Raw genomic sequence first — 10256 nt, 5'->3', positions numbered from 1 at the left:
GCTGCATAAGCTGAGACCTTGGATCTCAAGCTCGTTTCTACCTACCCTTTGAGAACTGAAGCTCCCCGTGTCTGAGAGAACTCTGTGTCCAGCTTCCCCTGAACTATTCAGTTCCATTCCCTAGGAAATTCTCACTCTTTTTGCAACCCATAATTTACACATTTCAGAGACTATTCTTTCTTTCCTTCTACCAGGTATAAGCAAAGCCCATCCTCAGATGACCTGCACAATAACTAATATATAGTCTATTATAATAATGCTTTCAGCTGCATTTTTAAGCAGAAAGCCCACTTGTAGAAGAGTTCTCATTTTTTGTTATAAAATTTTCCAATTAGATTGAGTGCATTTGACCCAATTTAAGAGAGAAGAAAATACTCTCTGGTATTTTCAGATAAGACATATTTTTTTCTTGTCAGTAACGAAGCTGCTTTCTCCATTTCCAGAAACCTCTGGGCAAGGAAACATGTCAGCAGTAGAGCTAACTCAGAACTGTGTTTGAATTCAGGCTGACAAGGTCTGTTTGAATGCAGGTTCTGCAAGAATCCACAGTTTTGTGGACTAATATGACCTTCAGCTCCACTTGTTCTATCTGCTAGACAGTTCTACTTTTCAGGGTAATCTCCTCTGGGCATGGATTCTGTGCTTAAGGCACATGTAAATTTTTAACTGCAGGGCCAGATATCTACTATGTAAAACACGCAGCGAAAAGGCTGCAGGGAGATGTCAGGTTGAAGTGTTTTTGGAGAGATCTTCATGCTAATTTGACAATCACTTAGACATCAAAAGGATATTGTCTTCTTTTCAAATGAAGTTCTCGGCCTGCATGATGCCCAAGACCAGATCCTGCACTCCAACTCAAGTCAAAGAAAATAGTGTCGAAAAATCAAAATGACTCCATTTAAATCATAATTGGCATCTAACATCTGTTCCCATGCACATTCTCCCATCAAGGACACAGTCTTCAGGAGAACCCACCTGTCTCACTGCACTCTCCATCTTTACTCTAAAAATTCAGAAATCCATGTCCAGTCTTGCTCATCTAGTGCATTCTCCCCATTGTTGCCTAAATAATCTTTCAAAAAATATAATCAATTTTCTGCTCATTATTCTTTGTGGGCTCTGTCTGCTTCTGGCATAAAGTTGAGACACCCAAGCCTGGCATCCACCCTATCATCTATATTTGTACTGAAACCTCTCAGCTAGGTTCTGGTTTCCTTGTGCAGCCCATAGTCTGGGGTCAAATGATTTGCCTGTCTCTAAATGAGCCACTCACCCATGGGTCAGCCCAGTACTCAGCTGCATCCTGTGCTGCTTCTCCTTCTGGAATGTTTATTCTTTCTTCAAGCCTCAGCTGCAATATAATCCGCTCTCGGAAAACTTTCCAAATTGCTCTCCACCCAGAGGTTAGTCACTTCCTTCTCTTTGTCCTGTGGAACCTCACAGATACATATTTCAAAGCATTTCTGTCCCAATGCCATAGAATTGTTCATAAGTCAGTGGCCTGGAAAGACCACAAACTCTTCCAGGCCTGGCACTTTTTCCTATTTATTTGGTGTCAAATAAAACAACAAAATAGGAAACATAGGAAAGAATTAATAACGAATAACAAATTGTGGAGGGAGGAGAGAGAGAAGGAGGTATTTACTCAAAGTCTTGTAGCTTGGGGGAAACAGTGGGAGGTAAGACAAGACACTGAGATAAAGAATGAGATGCAAAGAAGCCGTTGGGGATGGAAAAAGAGTAAGTTTATTTGTAACATGTGGTATACCAAGGGCCTGTGGGGCACTGGGTGGGGTTGTCAAGTGGACAGTAGGGTATACTTCTGAATGTTCCTCAATGTTTGAGGCAAAGGAGAAAGGTCAGGTTTGGAAGCGAAAGTTTTTAAAAGTCAGCAGCCTTTGTAGGTAGCTATAGCCATGGATATCACGAAAGTCTGAAAAACTGCGGAGAGCTATAAAACCCTGCATAATCAAAGATTTTAAAAGTAGACATCAACAGAATGAGAAGACATGCCCCAGACTGGGAGAAAACATTTGCAAAAGACACATCTGATAAAAGACTTATCCAAAATATATAAAGAACTCCTAAAACTCAGCAATGAGAAAATGAACAATCTGATTTTTAAAATAGGCAAAAGGCCTAAACAGACACTTCACAAAAGAAGGTGTACAGATGGCAAATAAGAGTATGCAAAGTGCTTCATATCATGTGACATTAGGGAACTGCAGATTAAAGCAGCAAGGAGATACCACAATACACCTATTAGGACACCAAGGGACAAAACACGGACAGCAAGAAGAGGAAAGATGTGGAGCAGCAGGAGCTCACAGCCACTGCTGGTGGGAATGCAAAATGGTGCAGCCACTTTGGAAGACAGTTCAATAGTTTCTTACAAAACTAAACATAAAAATATCATACGAACCAGCAATTGTACTTCTTGGTATTTATCCAAATGAATTGAACGCTTAGGCCCACACCAAAACCAGCACACAGATGTTTATGGCAGATTTGTTCATAATGTCCAAAACTTGGAAACAACCAAGATTTCCTTTAGTAAGTGAATGGACAGATAAACGATAGTACATCCAGACAGTACGATGTTATTCAGCACTAGAAAGAAATGAGCTATCAACCAGCCTGGCCAACATGAGAAAACCCCGTCTCTGCTAAAATACAAAAATTAGTTGGGTGTGGTGGTGTGTGCCTGTAATCCCAGCTACTCGGGAGGCTGAAGCAGGAGAATTGCTTGAGCCCAGGAGGCAGAGGTTGCAGTGAGCCAAGATTGTGCCACTGCACTCCAGCCTGGCCGACAGATTGAGACTCCATCTCCAAAAAATAAAATAAAAAAGAAATAAGCTATCAAGCCATAAAAAGACACGGAAGAAACTTAAATGCATATTATTTAGAAAAAACAATTTGAAAGGCTATCTACTGTATGATTTCAACTATATGACATTTGAGAAAAGGCAGAACCGTGGAGACAGTAAACAAAATGAGTGTTACTAGGGATTTGCAGATTAGCTGGGAGGGAGGGATAAATAGGTGAAATACAGAGGATATTTTGAGCAGTGAAACTATCCTGTAAGATACTACAATGGATATGTTATTATATGTTTGTCAAAACCCAAAGAGTGCACAGCAACAAGTGTGAACTCAAACTATCAGCTTTGAGTGATGATGATGTATCAAGGTAGGTTGTCAACTGTAACAAATGTGCCTCTGCTCAGATGTTGATAGCAGAAGAGGTTCTGCATAGTGGGAACTCTCCATACTTTGTTCCATTTTGCTGTGAACCTCTAAAAATAAAGTTTGTCAATGTTTTCTTAAAAGTAAACAGAAGAATAAAAGTCAATGAAGGACCAGGAAGGAAAATTCAGAGTGACACGTCTCTACAAGATTTAAATGAAAATGTTTTCCTCTGATTTATTCTTTCCAGAAAATGCTCCTGCAGGCCAGGCATGGTAGCTCATGCCTGTAATCCCAGTACTTTGGGAGGCCAGGTGGGCAGATCGGGTGAGCCCAGGAGTTCAAGACCAGCCTAGGAAATATAGTGAGCCTGTTGTCCCAGCTATTCAGGAGGCTGAGGTGGGAGGATAACTTAGCAGGAGATTGAGGCTGCAGTGAGCTGTGATCATGTCACTGCACTCCAGCCTGGGCAACAGAGTGAGAACCTGTCTCAAAAAGAAAAAAAGAAAAGAAAAGAAAGAGAGAGAGACGAAAGAAAGAAAGAAAGAAAGAAAGAAAGAAAGAAAGAAAGAAAGAAGAAAGAAAGAAAGAAAGAAAGAAAGAAAGAAAGAAAGAAAGAAAGAAAGAAAGAAAGAGAGAAAGAGAGAAAGAAAGAGAAAAAGAAAGAAAGAGAAAGAAAGAAAGAAAGAAAAAGAAAAGAAAGAGAAAGAGAAAGAAAGGAAGGAAGGAAAGGGAAGAAAGGAAGGAAAAGAAGGAAAGGAAGGAAGAAAGGAAGGAAGGAAATACTCCTGTCACATGAGAGAGGGACAGTCGCCTGTGTGTGTTCGGGGGTATGGGAGTCTAACTGATATTTACACAGCCTTTCAACCTCTCTGCCTGTTTTCGGCTCCATCATAAACCCTACGCTGAGAAATATCTACTATCTCCAATGTTGAAGCCTTCCTCAGCTTCTGAACTGCAAACTGCTTTTCCTTTTTGTTTTTCCCCATTTCTTCCATGGGATTAAGCTTTTTAAAGTCTGTAAATTCAATTATCACCTGTCCATCAGCCTTCTGGTTCCAAGTCTTTTGATATATTCTCCCTTCCTGTTCTGTTATTTTTTTGTGATTAATGCCATTTTAATAGTGCTACAGGGAGAGTAGAGGTAAATGTCTACATTCAAAATGCCATATTCAATGAGAACCCAGTTTTTTTTTTCTGTTTTTCATAAGACCAGATGGCCCTATCTCAAAAACTGAGATTTTCCCCTAAAATCATAACATTTTAATTTTGAAATGACTATAGATACTCCTAAAGTTAGAGTTTGGTCATATCACATAAACTAGTTATTTCTTTTTTTTTTTTTTTTTTTTGGAGACAGAGTCTTGCTCTGTCACCCAGGCTGGAGTGGAGTGCAGTGTTGCGATCTTGGCTCACTGCAAGCTCCGCCTCCTGGATTCACGCCATTCTCCTGCCTCAGCCTCCCGAGTAGCTGGGACTACAGGCGCCTGCCACCTCGCCCAGCTAACTTTTTGTATTTTTAGTAGAGACGGGGTTTCAACATGTTAGCCAGGATGGTCTCCATCTCCTGACCTCGTGATCCGCCCGCCTCAGCCTCCCAAAGTGCTGGGATTACAGGCGTGAGCCACCACGCCCAGCCTAACAACTACTTTCCCAGCTACTGATTTAGCTACTGATTTAGCTGCTTTTCATGAATTATCTCATTTAATACTTAGAACATTTCTATTAGATAACTATTAATGCCTCTTAACAGGTGAGAGAAGAAGCAATAAATAATTGTTCAAAGAAGACACCCCTAATGAATGGCCACACACATACACACACACACAGCCACCTGGAACCCAGCCCCTATTTTTTAGATTATAAACATCAGATTATAAATTAACAACAGATAAGACAACTTTCCTTTTACCACAGGAATGTCTTTTATTATTGTTATTGTTTTACGGATGCTCTCTAGGTTGTGGTCTGAAGAATGTTGCTCCCATCATAAGGATGAGGCCACTCCCCTAAGCGAGCTCTAACCCAAAGGGCAGGTCACAGCAGGCTGTATTAGTCACCTCAGTCTGGCCTCTAAGAAGAGCACTGAAGGGGAGGCAGCATTTTGGAAACTAAAGTTTGTCATTTGTCAACCTTGGTTAGGTGTCTGGACAATGGATACTTAATCTGGCTGATGATAAGATACAAGATCTGTGGTCCCACCCCAGATATTAAAATACACCAGGAGGGAAGGCAATGAACAATTTCCCTCATGCAGTTCACATTCTGTTGGAATGAGACATCGAAAGATGAAGAGTCAGGCAAAGTAGCAGAAGCAAGTGTGGGCCCTTAGGTGCAATGATGTCATTCTGTCCAGAGGAAGAAGACACACAGGAGATAGTGAAGTCACCAGCTGTCAAGTGTATTGTCCATGCAATGGTCAGAAACCAGTAACCAGTAAGCCAGACAAAATGTATTCTTTTTCCATTTTCTTTATTCATTTTTCCCCAGGCTCTGAATATGGATTTTGAAGACGTGGCACGTCTTAGTGCCTCTGACCAGAGTCAAAATATAGTGGGGTGGGAGAGCAGGGTTCACCTGGGTCTCTGCATGGCAGTGGGTGCTGCAGTTAGAGGGTGGGGCCCCAGAGGGCCCGGGCTGAGACCCAGGATGGCAGAATCAGGGCTGCCCAATCACTAAGTCCCCTGGAGCCAGACAATGTCCTCCTATAATTTGGTTCTATGTTTCTGGAGGATCCTATATTTTGCTTTAAAATGAGTGGCCCTATCCTTATATAGTGGTTCTTTGATTGAGTTATTCATGTTCCCTAATATATCTGGAGATGTGCCAGGGATATTGGAATTTGGGAAACTGATGTGGCCCATCTTCCTGGAATGTTGATTTTATTTCATGGTAAGCACTTTTAAGAATTAATCTTATATTTTAAAAACTGGGTTGTATTGTGGGATAGAAGGCAAAATTCACTGCAATATGTTTAAAGATGAAAGGAATCATTCTAAAAAGCATTTTCATAAGCAGAGAATGCTTGGAGCTCTGACCTGCAGACAACCACTTTCTCCTGCCTTTAAGACAATGTTTCATTTATTCACATTTCCATTATCAAACATTGACAAGGTTCCTGATATATGCCAGGCACAGTTGGTAGTGAGAGCAATGAGATCCCCATTCTCACGGTGGTTACAGTATAGAAACAAGAGGACACACAGTGCTGATGCCTGAGGAGGAAACAAAGCTGGCAGGAGCCAGAATGAGTTGAGGGGAGGCTACTGAATGAAAGTGAGTTGGAAAGGTTTCTGTGACAAGGTGCCATTTGAGGTAAAACCCACATGTTGACAAGGAACCAGCCATGTGAAGAGCTGGGAACATTCTAGGCAAAGGGCAGAGTCAAGCAAAACCTGAGACATAAAGAAGCTGGAGTGTCCAAAAGCAGACAGCAGAGCAGGGAATCTGCAGCTTAACAGGTGCGCATGGGGAGAAGCAGGTGCAACAGAAGTTGTATCAGAATCACCTGGTGAGCACAGACAAAAATGCAGCTTCCCTGGCTCCACCCAGATCGACAGATTCAGAATCTAAGAGGCAAAAGCCCAGAATTCTACATTTTAAGATTCTCCAGGTCTTCCCTGACACACACATACACACACACACACACACACACACACAGTTTAAGAACACTATTTTAAATAAACTTAAGTTGAAACAGTTTTGAAACACAGTCACGTGAGCTACCATGATTGCTTTGGAATTTCTTCCTGGATAAGCCCATGACGTTGTACAAGAAAGTGACAGGGCTGTCTTCCAAAACTCTATCATACATCCTTTCCTGGTGAACCCAAACCTCAGATTTTCTTTATCTAGTGGAACTTTCCAGGAAACACCAAAAAAGTGATTCACTACAAGGGAAAAATGGGCTGTTGTTTCAGAAGAGCAGACCCCTATTGCACTCCTGGGCTGTGTGGCAGCCTGCACTTAGTTTGGTTTTTCATATGAAATAAAGAAGCACTGGGGTTTGATTGGGCAACAGCTGTTCTCATGAATTAACTATCTCTGAATTTAGAAAATTGCTGTGTTCACCAGATTATCTTCCCAGCTGGTTAAATGAAGACAAACAGAGACAATTATTATAATTTTGTGCAGTTGTGGGGGTTATTCCGCAAAAGTTACAGTATTTCTATATTTTTTACATTAGAGATAAAAAGAGATGAATGACTTCAATTTTCTTGGAACTTCAATTACAGGGCTTGAATTGTCCCCAAGATAAGGGAGAGAAGTTGAGAATTCCCAATACAGAGCCATCCTATTAAAGATGATCTCTGAGATCAGTAATGCAAACAGAACTGTGGAGCATGCCAGGAAACTCAGATTTGCTCTTATTTGCAATTATTTTAGTAGTTACCTTTTGATATTTACCAACTTCTCAATAAGGGGAGTGTCCATGAGGTCTGTCAGATATACAATTTGATACTGACGGTGATCATGATTTCCAAAGGGAATCAGATGTTACTCGGGGTTTTAGCTTCATGTATCCCTCACCTGTCCTACAAGGAGAAGAGAAGGAGGGGAGTCACTTGTTTCAACCAAGAAACAGAGGAAGGTAGTTTAACTGAAGCTCAAGATTAAATCTTGAGTTATTAAATAGATAACTGTGGAAGCTATATAAAACACAGTTTATGTCCGGGCACAATAGCTCACGCCTCTAATCCCAGCACTTTAGGGAGGCCAAGGCAGGCAGATCACAAAGTCAGGAGTTTGAGACAAGTCTGACCAACATGGTGAAACCCCGCCTCTACTAAAAATACAGAAATTAGGCCGGGCGCGGTGGCTCACGCTTGTAATCCCAGCACTTTGGGAGGCCGAGGCGGGCGGATCACGAGGTCAGGAGATCGAGACCACGGTGAAACCCCGTCTCTACTAAAAAAATACAAAAAAAATTAGCCGGGCGTAGTGGCGGGCGCCTGTAGTCCCAGCTACTCGGAGAGGCTGAGGCAGGAGAATGGCGTGAACCCGGGAGGCGGAGCTTGCAGTGAGCCGAGACTGCGCCACTGCACTCCAGCCTGGGCGACAGAGCAAGACTCCGTCTCAAAAAAAAAAAAAAAAAAAAAAAATACAGAAATTAGCCGGGCATGGTGGCATGTGCCTGTAACACCAGCTACTCAGGAGACTGAGGCAGGAGAATTGCTTGAACCCAGAAGGCGGAGGTTGCAGTGAGTGGAGATCGCGCCACTGCACTCCAGCCTGGGTGACAGAGTGAGACTCCGTCTCAAAAAAAAAAAACAAAACAAAACAAAACAAAAAAAACACAGTTTATGTCACTAAGTTTATCCCTTTGATTCTCACACAATGACCCTGGAGGCTACATCTGCATTGTTAAAGAAATTGAGACCTGAGAGATTCAAGTTTACCCCAGAGGGTCTGCCTGAAAGTGACTATGTATTCTCAATCTAGATACTAGATTCTACCATATGTCGCACTTCACAAAACTGCCAGGCTTTTCCACCTCCGTATCTGAAGAAAGGAAAAAAATTAACTTCATATAGACAGCCATGAGGTGAGAGGCAGGAAATTTGGGGTCTTATGATGGATCACTTACTAATTTAGTATTTCCCACACTGGTCCTAGTTCAGGAGAATAAGCAGACTTGGATGGAATGACTTGTCTAAAATTAATCAATTCTGTGTGGAAGGACATTCTAGAATATGTGCATTATGCAATGTGTATATATTGATATACGTTTGTATATATGATGAAGTCTCATCCACGGTTTCAGAGGATGTCCATAACAATCGTATCCAAGCCTCTAGGCTGGCTGGTCCAATGGATACAGCATTAGAATCTACCAGCTCTTCAAGCAGTTTGGACCTGATAGATTCTCAAAGACATTTTTCTCAGCACTTTCCTTCTTTTCATTTATATATGTTTTAAAGCTATAATTTTGCACTAGCTTGATTCAACCCAAAAGGTAATCTGGAGAATAAAAACTTCCACTTTTGTTCCATAGCCAAGTTATCGCTGTGAGTCAAGTGTACAGAAAGGCTCAGTTGATGAATGCTTCACAGAGACACTTTATTCCCATGGGTGGACACCACGTGTGACATCGTCAAATAGGGGCCCAGAGGCTTTGGGATCGTGGATGTGAGTGCGCCTCCAAACTCAGTGTCGCTTTGCACTTGCCATGTACGTGTGTACGCCCCTCATTCAGGGGAATTCTACTTCTGAGAACCACAAGAAAGAAGTCTTTGCATGAAGAAACCTAGGAACTCATGAGTAAAATTGTCTTAGGGAATAGTCATTGGAAGTGAATCTATAAAAGCATTCAGAAATACTATGTGGTCCTTAAAATAAAACAATATACACATAGACATTGAAGATACTATGAATGGCATCTTAGACTTCTCAGTTCAGTAAAATGTAATTCAGAATAATTGCATTACACTCTTGCCTATATCTATATCTGTATATGCCATTTAACAAATCTGCATGATTTTCTTTTGGTGTCTACTATTTCATCGGAACATTCAGTGCTTTTCTGAAGAGAGAGGGGGATTTCTTATCAGGCTTTCTAAAAACAGTTCAAACTCAAACATTGAATAATTTTATTCTGAACAATTTAACTCATAGCCTCAAAGTTTAGAAACACAGTAGTGTTAAAAAGTTTACATTAAATCATGAAGGCCGGGCATGGTGGCTCATGCCTGTAATCCCAGCATTTTAGGAGGCTGAAGTGGGAGGATCACCTGAGGTCAGGGGTTTGAAACCAGCCTGGCCAACATGGTGAAACCTCAGTCTCTACTGAAAATACAAAATTTAGCCAGGCGTGGTAGTGAGCACCTGTAATCCCAGTTGCTTGGGAGGCTGAGGCAGGAGAATTGCTTGAACCCGGGAGATGGAGGTTGCAGCGAGCCGAGATCATGCCAGTGCATTCCAGCCTGGGTGACAGAGGGAGACTGAGTTTCAAGAACAACAAAAAAAGATGAATCATGAGTCTCCAAGGTTAGAGAAGTAGTGGCTCCCATATGTATGCTTGCACAATAAGTACTGTTGGGCTTCATAAGGAATAGAAATCATTTCTGATT

This window comes from Hylobates moloch, unplaced genomic scaffold (assembly GCF_009828535.3).
Source record: "Hylobates moloch isolate HMO894 unplaced genomic scaffold, HMol_V3 SCAFFOLD_13, whole genome shotgun sequence".
Lineage (NCBI taxonomy): Eukaryota > Metazoa > Chordata > Mammalia > Primates > Hylobatidae > Hylobates > Hylobates moloch.
The sequence above is the reverse complement of the archived record's forward strand: the minus strand, read 5'-3'. Positions refer to the sequence as shown.